This window comes from Heterocephalus glaber, unplaced genomic scaffold (assembly GCF_053883595.1).
Source record: "Heterocephalus glaber isolate CG9 unplaced genomic scaffold, H.glaber_assembly_v1.0 deba00001732, whole genome shotgun sequence".
Lineage (NCBI taxonomy): Eukaryota > Metazoa > Chordata > Mammalia > Rodentia > Bathyergidae > Heterocephalus > Heterocephalus glaber.
The window spans coordinates 283,110-299,718 of NW_028258443.1; the positions used below are offsets into that span (position 1 = coordinate 283,110).

The window sequence follows — 16,609 nt, forward strand, 5'->3', positions numbered from 1 at the left end:
GTACAGCTATTATGGAAAACAATATGGTTATCTGTCAAAAAATTAAAATAGAACTACCATATGATACAGCAATTGCACTGCTGGGTACATATTTCCAAAGGAAATGAAATCATTATGTCAAAGAAACATCTGCACTCTCATGTTTAGTGCAACACTACTCACAACAGCCAAGAAATGGAAAAGACCTGTGTCGTTTAACTGATGAATGGATAAAGAAATGTGGTACATATACACAATGGGATACTATTCAGCCATAAAAAAAGAATGGAATCATGTCATTTGGGACAAGATGGATGGAACTGGATATCATTATGTTAAGTAAAGTGAGCCAGGCACAGAAAGACAAATATTGCATAATCTTACTCATATGTGGAATCTGAAAAAGTTGATCATATAGAAATTGAGAGTAGAAAGATGACTATCAGAGGTTGAGGAGAGTGGGGGATGAGTTGATGAGTGGAGTACTAAATTATAGTTAGTTACAAGTAAGAAGTTATGCTGTGCTATTGCACAATAGAGTGACTATTGATAAAAATACTGTATTGTGCATTTTTAAAAGCTGGAAACTAAACATGATAGTGCATTTCTATAATCCCAGCACTTTGGAAAGCTTAGGCAGAAGAATTGCAAGTTCTAGACAGCCTGGGCAATTTAGCCACTTAGTGAGACCCTGCCTAAAAATGAAAGGAATGGGGATGTAACTCAGTGTGAAGCCCTGGGTCCAATCCACAGAACCTTAAAAAAAACTAGAAGAAAGGATTTTGCAAGTTTTTAGCACAGTGAAATGATAAATGAAGAGGTAGATATGTTTAGCCCAATGTAAACATTATATAATGTATATGTATATCAAAATATTGCATGGTGCCCCACTAATGTTTATAATTTTTATGTTTTTATGTATCTGGTGAAAAATAAACTAAAAACAACACAAGCTCTGGAGACAAACAGGTCCCTGTTCTACCATTTAGTAGGCTACATGACCTTGAATAAATTACTTCATATGTCTGAGTTCCAATTTCCTTATTTGAGTTATTATAAAGATTACAAGACAATGTAGGTAAAATGTGCATAGTTCAGTGCCCAGAATATATACTGTCATTTAATATTTGCCATTTTGATTAAATCGTCTTAGTATACACAACTCAAAAACAAGTAAGACAAATAAGTCAGTTGCGTACTTTATAATTTTACGTCATCATTTTATGCCAAAACAAGATAAATGAAGTTTAGCATAAACAAAATATTTTCTGGAGATCTAGTGTTTCATGTTCACATTTCTACAAGTGTAATATAAAAACAATAACAATATCTCTTCACATGTGTGAAGTGTGAAAATACACATACACAGTGCACAGAGCAGGCATCAAATAGGCAGTAGCATTTATGTACATTGTTGTTATTGTCATTGCTATTATTATGATGATGGCACTTTAAATTAATAATAACTTATTAAATAATCATTATGATTAATAATTACCTAAAACTATATATGCTGTTCTGATCAAACTAGCCCTATAGTTTCTAAACAAAAAAATGAATTATTTTAGTTATATTTTATGGCCTAGTAAAGATCAGTGAAGATTTTAGAATAAAAGATACAGACTATGCAGAGAATACATAAATAAATGAATTTTATATCATCTCAGTCTTCCATTCATATGTACCCATTGGCTACTCCTCTCTTAACATAGCTTTCAAGGCCCCACATACCATCTGTGGACACCCTGATATCCCACCACCCCTCTGTCAATCCCACACACATCATCAGCACTGTCACTACTGAGACCTCATCTTCCACCTCTTTCTTTCAGATTACTTCACTTCAGTCACACTGGCATCCTTGATATGCCTCCTATTCCCCAAACACCCTCTTTTCTCAAGGCCTCACAAATGCTATTGCCTCTACATGGAATATTTTTTCCTCAAATAGCCCCATGACCTACACCCTCATTTCTTCTAGATCTCTGCTCAAATGTCATCATATTAAAGAGGATTTCCCACCTGTTCCAAATAAAAATACCACCAATATTTTACTTTGTCTTTTATCATGGCCTTTATAATTACCTGATATAATATATACATACATACACAAATGTATATAATCACATTTTGTTTACTGACTACTCTCATACAGAAAACAATCTGTATCAACAAAAATCTGGCCTCTTTGGTTCATTGATAAATCTGTAAATTCTAGAGCCAAATCTGATACAAAATACCACAATAAATGTTTATTGAATGCATGATTGTCATCTTTTTAAAAAAGTCATTTAAATTGAAAGATTTTTTGTTAGTTTCAAAGAAAGGATCAGATGGAAGATTCATGTTATCAGTTACACCTGAGTTTTTGACAATTTTCTTGCCAAAATTTATCTCAAATATGGATTTTTGAAACTAGTATGGAGCTAAAGATGTTTTTTCCTATTTGTCTTCATTGTTATTATTGTTCCTAGGTTCAAAATAATGCCACATGTTGCACTAAACATTTGTCAACATTGGGCTTTGATATATTAACATTTCAATGTCTACTTAAAGTCATGTAATGAAATGCAATCTGAGGTTGTCTTTGGCTAAATAAATTCATCAGCTATGTGACACAGAGCTTTATTTGTACTATTCAAATTTTAGAATATTTCGCATCAAGTACAGTATTAAAGCTAGATTTTAACTATTCAACTACGAATAAAAGAGCCAAAACCTTATATTATGAAATATTTGCCAAAATTCCTAAATTGCTCATACTAAGAATAATTGCATGCCAACATCTGTGCCCCAATCCAGAATCTAACCAAATAATTCCTAAACTACAATTTCTAACTGATGTTGACTATAAAAGCCAAGGATTTCCATCAGCTCGCATATTAATTCATTCACAAAACATTTCTTAGATATCTATTTTTATGTGTTAGGCATTGTTTCAAGTTCTACATGTGAAATGAAAATGATCAAGAAGGTCTCAGTTCATAAAAGAAAGTTTAACTCTATTGAAGATTAATATAAATATCAATTAATATAAATGTTAATATCAATATCAATATAAATATCAGTGTCAGACATGCATGCAAAGTGTAGAAAGAACACTAATTCTGCTTGAGTGAAGATTTCAGAGGCGAAATAATTTTGAGCCAATTCATGTATAATTGATATAAGGTCAATCAGGCATGAAAAAGGAAGAAAGAAACTTGTGGAGTGGTACAAAAGGAGATGGACTCTTAAAGAAATGAGAAGGCATTGTGGGGACCAGCCTTGGGACATTCTTTCTCAAACTGAGATCAGCTTATTAACTGCTTTAGAATTCCCTTGCTTCTTAAAATCTGTGATTTCTGGAAGCCACTGCCAGACCTCAAGAGATGTGGCTCAAAGACCTACACTGGAGCTTCTAACATAATTGTGATGTATACTGAATTTAAGAGCTAGGTGGGTCTTTAAATTTGGGAGGTCTGATCTTTTTAAATTCTTTATAGATTCGAGATAGTAGACCTTTGTCTGAGGAAGAGCAGGTGAAGATTTTTTCCCACATTGTGGATTGTCTCTTCACACTGCTGGTGGTTTCTCTTGCTGTGCAGAAGCTTTTTAATAAGAAGAGATCCCATTTGTTGATTGTTTGTGCTAGTTCACGGGCAACTGAGGTTTTGTTCATAAATCTTTTCCTACACTGATGTCTTCAAGGGTTCTACCTAACCTCTGTTCCAACTGGTTCAGAGTTTCTATTTTAATATTTAGATCTTTAATCCATTTTGATTTGGCATCTGAAATGAACAGACATTTCCCAGACAAAGAAGTAGGAATAGCAAATAAATACATGAAAAAATGTTCAACGTCACTGGTCATTCGACAGATGCAAGTGAAAACAACGCTGAGATTCCACTTCACTCCAGAAAGAATGGCTGCTATCAGGAAATCAACCAATAACAAATGCTGGCAGGGCTGTGGGGAAAGAGGAACCCTGCTCCACTGCTGGTGGGCGTGTAGACTGGTGCAAGCACTGTGGAAATCAGTATGGAGATACCTCAAAGAACTAGGACTGGAAATCCCATTTGACCCTGCTATTCCACTGCTGGGGATCTTCCCTAAAGAATTAAAAGAATCATACCACAGTGATATATGTGCACCCATGTTCATAGCAGCACAGCTTGTAATAGCTAAAACTTGGAAACAGCCCAAATGCCCATCAACTGGAGACTGGATAAAGAAAATGTGGCTTTTTTATAAAATGGAGTACGACTCAGCCATAAAAAATGAGAAATTAGAGACATTTATAGCTAAGTGGATGCATATTGAGGCAATACTCTTAAGTGAAATAAATAGGACACAGATGTGTAAATACCAAATAGTTTCTCTGGTGTGAGAAACTGAAAGTGTAAATAAGGACTAAATGTATAATAGGTAATGTGAAATAGGAAGAAAAGGGGCAAAGGGGAAGGAAGTGGGAGGGCTAAGGGAAAGGATAGAAGGGAATGGGATTAATATGAGAAAATGGAAAAATAGGAACAAAATCTTTGTAAATAGGGAGGGCTGGAGGGGTTGAAAGGAGGGCTGGGCAAGGGTGAAAAACAAGAACCAAGAGAGACTATGTAAAGGTGCAAATTTCCAATGATGAATGTCATTATATTGTATCCCTAAAATGTACCAATGATTAGAATGAATAATCGATAATGTAAAATAGGAATAAAAGGTCCAAAGGGGTAGGGGTAGTGGGAGGCACAGGGGAAAGGAAAGAAGGGAAAGGAAAAAAATGATGAGAAATGGAAAAAATGGAAATAAAGTCTTTGTAAATAGGGAAGGGTGGAGGGCGTGAAGGGAGGGCTAGGAATGGGGAAAAAATAAGAACCAAGATGCATTATATAAAGGTACAATTCCCAACGAGAAATGTAATTGTGTTGTATACCTACAATGTACCAATAAAAGAATAAAAAAAAAAGAGCTAGGTGTTTGTCATGAGTAATGGTTAGAGGAAAGAAGTAGTAGTAAAAGCCTAAAAAGCATAGTTGAGGGATTATTATCAAAGGCCTTTATATTCCTGCTGTAGAGGTTGGATTTAATCTACTTAAATGGGAAAGTTTTAGGCTAGAAATTAGCTCAATTAGGTATTTTGTTATTGCTGTTGTTGTTATTGATATGTGTGTGTGTGTGGTGCTGGGCATTAGATCCAGGGCTTCATCCATGGTAGGTAAGGGTTCTGCCACTGAGATAATCTCCAAGCCTTTTTAAATTTATTTATTTTGAGCCAGGTTCTCACTTAATTTCCAAGGCTGGCTTCAAATTGCAATCCTCCTGGCTCAGCCTCCTGAGCTGGAATTATCCGTTTTACAATGCACAGGGTGGGTGGGTAGGAAAGAAATTAGAGCTGCACAAACATGTTGGGATGTATGATGTAAAAATTCACACTCTGTGCTCCTTGCCAACCTCAAACAGAACTTCAAATTTGTCAAAAAAGAATTTGAAAACAAAGCTACAGTCATGACATGTAAAGAATTTGTTGTTTGGTTTGCAGGAAAGGCTGGTTAAGTTACCCACTTACCATTGCTTCTAAAAATGTCTGACATTTTCTCCAGTGTTGATCTGTGGAAATGAATTTATTTTAGTTTGCATCTGGATTTCTTCTGCATAACAACTGACCAGAAATAAGTTCTGATTTACATTTTGAATTGATGCCTCTTTAAAGCTAATCATTTTAACAGGCCCTCTCAAATTTCCTCATATTTTTTCTGAATCACTTCAGAAAAAAACACCAAACTTAGCAAATCTCTAACAAAATATCTTTTTGTTAACTGAATTACTGAGCTACACGTTTTCTCCCTGTGTAAGATTACCTCTGTGAAACTCCAGAGAGAAAGTTTACTTTTTCCAACTTGATCCAATCCTACCAGACAGTTTTCAGAGACTTTGCCTTTATGAGGATCTTTATTGTTTCAGGGCAATATTACTCAATTTTTAAAAGATAATCATCATCACACATATGCGTAAATACTGAATAGTTTCTCTGGTGTGAGAAACTGAAAGTGTAAAGCATCAAAAAGCATAGTAGATAATGTGAAATAAGAAGGAAAGGCCCAAAGAGGAAAGGGAAGTGGGAGGGGTTGGGGAAAGGAAAAAGGGAATGGAATTAATATGAGAAAAGGAAAAAATGGAAACAAAGTCTTTGTAAATAGGGAGGGGTGGAGGGGTTGAAGGGAGGGCAGGGGAATGGGGAAAAATCAAGAACCAAGATATATTATATAAAGGTACAAATGTCCAATGATGAATGTCATTATATTGTATACCTAAAATATACCAATAAAATTTTTAAAAAGAATTTTTAAAAAGATAATCATCATCATTACTTCTATTTATATATATAAATGTACTCATACTCATAATTCCTTAGATATTTCTTATCTATTAGAAACTGTACTAAATAAATATTTCAGAGGCATCATTGTATCTCACTTAACACATAAAATTTTTGAGGCAGTTACTTTCATGAATCCGACTTCACAAAAAACTGTGACTCTTTGACCAATATCACTCAGTTGATAAATAATGGGGTCAGGATTGCAGTTGAGGTCTGCTTGGCTCAAGGGGTGACCTTCTTGATGTCCATATTCCACCATCTTGGTTCAGTTTAACTGTATTCATTCTCCTTTATGGATGTATTATTATGGCAATTATTCATTACTCTGCTCTTTCAAATGCTTTGTTTTGACATCAAAGGCTCCTGTGATCCTGACTTCCAAAGATCTAGGGATGAGGGATTTCCCTTTAGACTTCCTTATCCTATTATGAATTATTCTCTGTTGATATTTGCCAACTGTAATTTCCTATAAGTATCCTAAACTGTTTCATGTATGTTTTCTTTCTCTAGGGATACTCTGTCAAATGTACAAGCCTGCATTCCTCCTCCCTTGGCAATCATTGCAGACATACTTCTCTAGGAAAACCACAATAAACACTGACAGCATTTCAGAATTCAGAAGGTTAAGGAAAGAGACAGGAGACTTATTTAGATGTCTTGCTATACAGATTTTGAGCATCCACCTTCCTTCATCATGGTAGTAATAGAATAAATACTTTACATTAATATTTTTCAAGTCTGTCACATCTTTCATCCTAATCCTTACAAAAACAAAGTAGGCAAATAGAAATTATCTTGATTTTTCATATAAATGGGCACTCAAAATAGATTAATGATTTGGTGAAGATTTTAGGGTCAGTAACTCTCTCATGCCCCATGCTAGTGTTCATCCACCCTCTTGCACTTCTGAACAATGAAATTTTCTACAAAGAGTATGATAGACAATTCACACAAAGGTAACTGATAATTATGGAAGTTATTCATTAATTGAAATATCTTGAATTTCTGTTGAATTATTGTTCTAGTATAAGTTATTAAGATTGAAATAATTGAGTTTTGCTAAGTATGGTCACACTACTTTTCAAAAGTTGCCAGTTGGTTAATGCTTTCATTGATTAACAAAATCTCATCAGTTTGGGATATCAGGCTGGAAAACTGAAAATCAAAGCTTGCATCCACTGATATTTATTTGCTTATTAGTGATAAACATTGTTATCTGTGTTCATTTACTCTTCTCACTTATTGAAAATATCATAGATTTTGGAGTCAAAAATATCTGGTTTTAAATTTCAGCTTGCAGCTTGTTATCTGTAATACTTTGGTATCTCGGCTTTAAAAAAGCCTCTATAAAAATACGACTGTATGATGCTACTTTGATGATTCTATGTGTAGCATTCAGAATACCTAACATGAGGCCTAATTATAGGCCTGGATGGCATGTCCCCACCCCCACACCTTATCACTACATTGCTAAGGATCTATTCCCACAGTTCCTCTTACCTATTATATCATGTCCCCCTTTCAACAAAAAGTTATGAGGCCTACTCAAAGGGGAAAAAAATCACAGCTTGAAGAGCAAGAAAAAGCATTAGAATCAGACTCAAATATGACAATTATGTTGGAATGATTAAACTAGGAGTTTGAACAATGATTAATATGCTAAAGTCTCTAATGGATAAAGTAGGCAGCATGCAAGAACAGATGGCTGAAGCCCAAAATTACATTGCCCATCAGGAATTGCTCTGATTTAGCAGTAATGAAAGCCTGAAGCACTGTGTTGAGAAGGATTCTGAAGTTTCATGGAGAATTTCAGTGGAAAGAATACCCAAACTGATTAGTGATACCTGGTGGTAATGTGAAAAGAAAGAACAATCATATGGTGGTATGCGCCTGCAGTCCTAACTACTCAAGAGGCTGAACAGTAGTATAGCTTGATACCAGGAGTTCAAGAGGAGACTGGACAACATAGGACCACATATCAAAGAAACAAAACAAAAAATAGAAGAGATGAGTAGTGTAAGCACGGAAAAAGAAATTCTAACAAAAAGAATACAATGTTACAATGATCAAAACCACTTTAATAGAAATAAAGAATGCTTGTTATGGGCTTATTAGTATACTTGACATGGCTGAAGAAAGAATCCCTGAGCTTGGGGATATGACATCCCCAACTGAAAAGCAATGACAAAATAGACCAAAAAAGACAAAAAGAATACCAGCAGAGAAGAAATAGAAAGAAACAGAAGAAATATTTAAAACAATAAGAACTGAGAATTCTCCTCAAATTAATGTCAGCACTGAACTACAGATGCTGGTGTGTATAAATGCCCCCCAATTGAAAAAAATCCCTGCTATATCTAGGCATACATATTCAAACTTCAGGAAATTGAAAACATAGAAAAACATTTGAAAGAGACCAGGAGGGACTTACCTAAAGAGAAGTAATGATAAATATTTTCAACCAACTTTTTTCAGAAATTATGCAAGCAACAAAAAGTAGAGCAGAGTACTTAAAGTATTAAGAGGGAAAAAAACCCAGTAATCTAGAATTCTGTTCTCTGGAAAATAGTCTTTCAAAAGTAAAAGTGATATAAAGAATTTCTTAAACAAACAAAAATTGAAGGACTCTTCTGACTTGCAAGAAATGTTAAAAGGGGTTCTTCACACAGAAGGAATATAAGTAAACTTAGATCTACATAAACAAAATGTTGGAGAAAGAATAAAGGTAAAATAATTTTTTTACTTTTCTTATTATTTATCTAACATATAACAATTTTGGTAAAATAATAGGAACAATTTACTTGTGTGTATTACTGTATGCTTATATATAAATAAAATGAACAACATCAATGATACAAGAGATGAGAGAGGAATTAGGAATATTTTGTTATTACAAGGTACTTGCATTACTCATGAAGTGGTACAGTGTTCTTTTTTTTTTACATATGCAAAGATTTTATTTCCAAACAAGTTCACATTCATAGACTTTGAGAGGACATAAATTTGCAAACATATAATTTACCCCAGTATGACCATATTAGAAAATATCTAGAACTTTGATTAACCATGATAGATACTAAAGTAATACACACAGTTCTTTGCTTCTTCAACAACAACTCCTGCCCAGGAAAGAAAGAAACTCAATTCTACCCAATATTCTTTCGGTTTAAATCACAATCTCTTTATAATATGGTGGAAAAATCTTATTATTCCTACCAGTCTTCATCCTTCAGCATAATTTTATTTATCTTTTTACCAAGGTCTTCAGATTTCTCTAAAAGAGAAACAAACAAACACTACTTCACCAGTTATCTAAGGAAAATGGGGAAGTTATTTTAATTTTATTTTTTTATTCTTTTTTTTTTTCCATTAAGTTTATTGGTGCATTCTAGGTATAAAATACAGTTACAAACATCACTGGGATCTTGTACCATTGCATGAGTCTCTTGGTTCTTTTATTTTTCCCCTTTCCCTGCCCTCCCTTCACCCCCTCCACCCTTCCCTATTTGCAAAGACTTTCTTTCCATTTTTTTCTTTTCTCATATTTTTTCTTTTCACTTTTTTTCCCTGATCCTTCCCACTTCCCCTGCACCTTTAGACCTTTTCTTCCTATTACACAATATCAATTATACATTTTTTAAATTACAATATCAAGATAGTGGAGACATTACCAAAGATTTTGCAGAATTTAAAAGGATATAGAAAGCATATTTCAAAAATCTGTTTTGAAATAAATTTGACAACTTCTAAGAAGTACCTTGGAAGACAAATTAATGAAACTAACTCTGGAGGAAATATAAAATTTGAATAGCACCTATTAAAGAAAGTATATTCCTACCTTGAAAACCTACCGATATTACAACAGCAGGCTCATATGCATTTTAACTGATAAATTATATCAAACAATTAAAGCAGAAAAAAGAAGGAACACTTCTCCCCTCATTTTAGGAAATCAACATTGTCCTAATCTTAAAACTGGATAAAGATAATAAAAGAAAAAAGTATGAACATAGATAGAAATTTGTTTAACAAAACAAACTATTAGAAGTCAGATCTAGCAGTATGTAGAAAGTGGTTTTGTTATAGGGATGGCAGTGTTGGTTCAGCGTTGGAAGATCCACCCCCAAAAGTCATCATTTTAACAGAGGAAAGGAAAAAGCCATATGATCCTGTCACTAGTTGGAGGAAACGTATCGGACTAAATTCTACATCTGTTCATGGTAAAAGCTATCAGGAGACTAGAAGTAGAATAGAACCCTCTCAACAGATAAAAGACAAGTACTCCATACTTCCAGTGAGAATTCCTTATATGAATGGAGAAGATACAATGCTTTCTCCTTAAGGTGGGGAACAAGGGCAGATATGGCTACTCTTCATCTATCCATTAAATTTTGAAACCTAGGCCCAACCAAAATAGTCTGGCAATAAAATGACACAATTAGGATAGGATTGGCAAGGTAGAAGCAAAATCTTTATATGTAGATGAAATGATCATCTACAGAGAAAATACTAAGGAATCTCTAGGAGCCCCTAGAACTTGTATTTGAATTTAACAAAACTAGAAAACACAAGGTATATATAAAATTCAGGTCTGTGTACACTTGCTATGAATGAAAAATTGGATATTGAAAATTAAAAGTTATGTGGGAGTACAAAGGACCTAGAAAAGTTAAAAAAATAAACAGTGTTGTAAGACGTTTAGTGCCTAATTTTAAGACTTCTAAAGCTACAGTAATCAAGGCAGTGTTGGTGTAAGGAAAGACATATAGATCATTGGAATAAAACAGAGAATCTAGAAATAGAACCACACATATATGGTCCACTGAGTTTTGAAAGATTATTTAACATTAGCATTTTCTAGAATATAAACTTAATTCAAGAGCCAAGGAAGAGATAGAGTTTTCAGCAAATGGCACTAGAACACCTGGTATCCGTATATAAAAAACTAAACTCAACCCTTTATTTCCATACATGAGATTAACTTGAAGGGATCCACGAACCTAAATATGAAAGCCTAAATCCATAAAACTTTAAGAAGAAATTATAAGGGAAAATGTTTATGAATTCAGTGTAGGCAAGAACTACCTAGGATACAAAAGACATGATGTATAAAAGAAAAAAATTGATAAATGAGATTCCATCAAAATTTAGAACTTTAAATGACATCATTAGAATGAAAAGTAGTCCTTAAACAGACCATATTTACAATGCATATAACCTATGACCAGAATATATAAAGAATTCTTAGAGCTCCTAGCACCAGGGCTGGCTGGGGAGAAAGTCCAGTGAAGCATTTCAAATTATCCTGAGGACTTCTAGGAATATGGCAGTGTGGAAAGCAGCAACAAAATCAGCATCTCCAAGATTCTGAATTCAAACTCTGGAAAATAACAACTTGGGGAAGAAGAAAAGGAGAAAAGTGGATCCCTGGGACCCAGGAAGAATCTGAAGGGAATATTGGAGCCTACAGAGAAGGTGAAGAGACAGACCACAGCCCAGTAAAAGAAAGGGCCTATCTGCACTGTCTCTCCAGCTCTGGGCTCATGGCATAAAAAAGGAAGATTAAAGCTATACAGACACAGTGAAAGTGGTTGACTCCAGAGGCCTTCAGGGAAAAACACACCAGTGCAACAAATCAGTGGATGCTGTGTGCTGCAACAGTTTGTGAGTGACTCCAGTCCAAGTAACTGCAGTGACCCCTAAAAAGAGTTCCTGATTGATTACCATTTTAGGTAGAGGCTAACTGAGCCCAGGACTCAGAGCAGTTTTGGGTTGGCTCCATCTCAAGGCTCCCAGTGTCAAACTATTACAATGACTGGGTGAGGGACAATCACGGAGAGAAGTCCATGGTCAAGGAGCAATGGTCAGGCTGGCAAGAAACATCCAGAGTACTATAAGATACACAACTCAGGCCCAAACCCATGACCAGAGGTCAATCTCAGCCTGAACTTTCATAGATTTTAAAATCCCAGAACCAAAACCACACCCTAATCCTACTGCCAGTGCTGGGATTATCCAGCATGGATCTGAACTCTATCTTCTTTGTCTCCCAACAAGAACAAAGTCATCCCTTGAATTGGACACTACCACAAAACTGTAGACCCCAGAAGATAATCAGAGGCTTGAAATCATAAGGAAACTTCTTTCTTCTTTTCCTTTTTTCTTTGCTTTTGATTATTTTTCTTTTTAAATTTTTTTGTTCATTTGGAGCTTTTTCCTGATTGTTTTTGTTTATTTGTGAGGGTGAACATTGTTTGTACTTTTTTGTTTTGTTTTGTCCTTGTTTTTGCTTTTTCATTCTTTCTTTCCCTTCTGTCTTCACTGGTTTCCTGAAGCTTGGGTAATCTTCTTTCATCCTTCAGCCTTGCTTCTCATCTCTTTTCTTCTTTTACTTCTCTATTTTTTCCTCTTCTCCACTTTAAATCTTCTCCCCTTAGGGAAAATTTCTGTATTGAGTGGATATTTACTGTATAAAATTTTCTGATTTGTCAGATTTTATATAACCACAAATCTTTTACCTGTGGTTAAAGGTGGCAAATTATTAGTTATTAGCTTGTCATTTCCAGTCTGTGTTTGATGCTATTGTTATTACTGATTGTACTACCAAGGTGGGGGGATACAAACAATACTACAGTCCAGTACAAAAGAACTGAGTGCTAGGCCAAACAGGCTGCAGCCTTTAATTCCTAATAAACAGAAGTGGCAGGATTCTGGGACAGATACAAAGACTAAAATCCAGCTATACTTAAAAGACATCTCTAAAAAGTAGACATTTCCATAAGCAACCTACAAGCATCAATGCAGAAAGCAAATAAACAAAATATAGAAAATGAGGAAACAGAAGTAAGATGGAACTCAAGATTCCCAATGCACACAGGGGACACTTATGTCAAAGAAATCAAAAGCTACCTAGCTGAACTTTCTGAAATGGTAGCAGCAGAAGTAACACATCAGATTGATGAGGCTCTAGAAAAAAGTAAATGAGAAATAATTTTACAGATAAATAAAGAAATGATGACCATAATGAAGGATATGATTAGTGAGTCTAGAGTAGTTACAGATTTAAAAAAAATAGAGGATCTTAGGAAAGTGATGGAAACTATGAATGCCGAACATATGAAAGAGCTATATTCCATAAAATAGATTCAAACAGATATGGAGGAGATTAAAAATTCTATTCAAATATATGCAGCAGAAACGACCAATATGGAGATAGAATATCAGATTTAGAAAGCAGGTTGTGGTTGGCAAACATCAAATGAAAAACTTCTTAAAAATAGCAAGGTTTAGCTCAGTGGTTCCGGCGCCTGACTCTCAAGTGCACAAGGTCCTGAGTTCGATCCCCAGTACCAAAAAAAAAAAATAGCAAAGGGGGCCACCCATGCCAGAATCAGTCCCCACAGACGCCGGCACCTCAGCAGGACCCCGCTGCACAGTATCTGAATCTGCACAGCAGAGGCACCAGGGGGAACATAAAGGCCATGGTTATGAGCCCCAGAAGATAGGGCAGAAGTGAACAACAGAGAGGGCCTCTCTGAGGCTCCTCAATGAAAACTGAAGCCCACTGGGAAAGTGAAGAAAATCTCTTTAATAAAAGCACACTGGATGATTGTGGTTGTTAAGTTGGTGGGATCAGCACCTCCCATAGAAACCCAGACTCCCATAGTGGGGAGGACAGCTGGAACCTGCAGTAGAACCTTTCAGAGTTTAATCCTGCAGGAGGTCAGGGACCTCAACTTGGACCTTGCAGCCAGAAATCACCCTGAATCTCAGGAGGCTACAGCTGGCTTGCTGAGACTAATCGACTTGGACCTGGAAAACTGCTGCCCAGATTGATTACCAGGACCACCGAGACATATCCTGAGGGAGAACTTTTGTTTTGTTTTGTTTTTATTTTTTTTCTCTTTTATTTTCTTTTTCACTCTCTCTCTCTCCCTCCATTCTGGCTCTATATTTCTCTCCCTCTTTGATCCTATTCCTCTTGCATTCTGAATTTTTTCTCTCTCTCTCTGTCCTCTCTACTGTCACCATTATAGGAAGGTGAATACAATTTCTAGTTTCCCTATTGTTGTCAGTTTGTTCTGTAATTCTCTCTGTTTTTTCACTGTCTTTTCCTCCTATATTCAACAGATTCCCACAATTTGTGTGATCTTCCTGTGTCCTCTAGCCTCAGCTCTAACCTTTCCCTCTTCCTCTATCTCTCTATCCCTCCCTCCCCAACCCCTCTTAAATCCTTATCCCAAAGGGAAAATTTGCCATATTGAAGGGTTTACTTACTAAAAACATATTTTGGGTTGGCCCTAGATTTTGATCTAGCTCACATGGTTAAAGGTGACAAATTACCTGCTACACAAATTGTCATTTTCTAACCTGTGTATTATGCTATTGTTTGTTTTTTGTAGACACACTTATTTTCATTCCAAAGGGCATGAGATTGATTCCCTGTCAATTTTATTTCCAAACAGAAATCCTTATATAAACAGAGTCAGTCTATATTAAATTTGTGATGGTGTTAGTCTTCTAAAATGCTTTTAAAGTAAATAAAAGGAGGATGTAAAATAATGGGATTTTGCTTGGTGAATATTAATTGGGAAATTTCTTCTTCTTTCTGAACTTTTTCCTGCTGCATTTGTTGCTTTTTCAGCCATGACATCTGAGTGCTTCCTTTGATTATATCTTCTGAACTCAGAATCAGCCAGCAGTTCTTCCACAATAGTCCTTTTACTTTGCTTCTTAGGAATTCGTGAATGGTAGAAATCAGCTGGATTGTCAATAATGGTTCCAATCTGGAAGTACTTAGGGAAGCCATCTCAATCATTTAAAAAAAAAATCTTTTGGGTTCATGCTTGCTCTCATCTTCAAATCTTTGAGATCATTTTTAAGTTCAGTAGTCAATTCTGGAGCTTTCATACCAAACCTACCCTCACCTGTAGTTTTTTCCTGCTCTTTCCTGTGTTTTTTCTGAAGTTAACACTTTGATTCACTGTATGGTGGGACAAATTAGTGTTTTTCAAAATCAGATGTAATTACGGCTTTATGTAGAAGCTCACTTTCCTTTTCCTCCTTGATCTGTGTTAGAGTTTTCTTCTTACACTAAAGTTTTTCTGCATTGAAATTAATCTACACACCACCCAACTGCTTGATACTCAGACCAGGGTTGATACTGCTACTTGTCAACTTCAGAAGTCTAGACTTTGTGTTATTTAGTAAGTCATCTTCATCTCTATACTCATCTTTATTTCTGTCACTGTCTGATGGGTCTTCTTCACTGTTTTCATCCTCCTCCTCTTCTTTTTCTTCCTCAGTGGAAACCTCACTTACCTTATCTTCCAAGTAAAAATTTTTATCAGCATTCAATCCAGGAGTTGTGTAAATTACAAAGAATGCACTGTCCTGAGATGTATGTTCTGAGTTTCCATTTAATGACTCCTTTTGACCACTATTTTCAACAAAACACAAAATGATCTCTTCATTTTCACTGCTTTCAGATTGCTGACTTTCTTCACTGCTGAGAACAAATAAGGCAGAATCATCTATATCCTGAGACTGGTTGAGCTCAGATTTGTTTAGTCTGGTATCACATTCAAGATCTACACTCCTTTCACTGTTGTTGCCCTGTCAACTTTATTTGTGGACTCTTCATCATCAGCAGCATGATGATCACTAAACTTTGTAAGTCATTTATTTTTATGGTGCTTTTTCTCTCTTCATTCCACCTGTTCACTTCCACAACTGCAAATGTTTGAGATAATGATTTCTTTACAGCTTCACAGTTCAGATTTGAGGGCTCTGATATAATTTTATTATTTTGAGGGGTTGAATGATTTTGAGAAACTAACTGAAGGCTCATATAAGAGAGGAAATTACAAAGAGCAGAGCAGAAATCAATGCAATGGAGACTAAGAGAATGATATGAAAAATCAATGAACCAAAGCATTGGGTTTTCAAAAGAATAAATGAAATTGATAAACCCTTAGCCAACCTTATCAAGAAAAGGAAAGAAAAGGCTCAAATCCATACAACTAACACTGAGAAAAGTGAAACTACAACAGACCCAGCAGAAATCCAGAGGATCATCAATACCTACTTTGAGAACCTGTACTCTAATAAAATGGAAAACACAGAAGAAATGGACAGTTTCATAATACATACAAATTACCAAAGTTAAATGAAGAAGATATAGAAATTCTAAATACCGCAATTACAATGAATGAAATTGAAAACATAATCAAAAATTTAAAAACAAAGAAAAGCCCAGGTCCTGATGGCTTCACA

General features: G+C 35.2%; 1 pseudogene; it reads right to left on the reverse strand.

Annotated features, from left to right (window-relative positions):
* Window positions 1-14,917: 14,917 nt before the first annotated feature.
* Window positions 14,918-16,184, reverse strand: LOC101707395 (deoxynucleotidyltransferase terminal-interacting protein 2 pseudogene; annotated as a pseudogene).
* Between the last annotated feature and the right edge of the window lie 425 nt (window positions 16,185-16,609).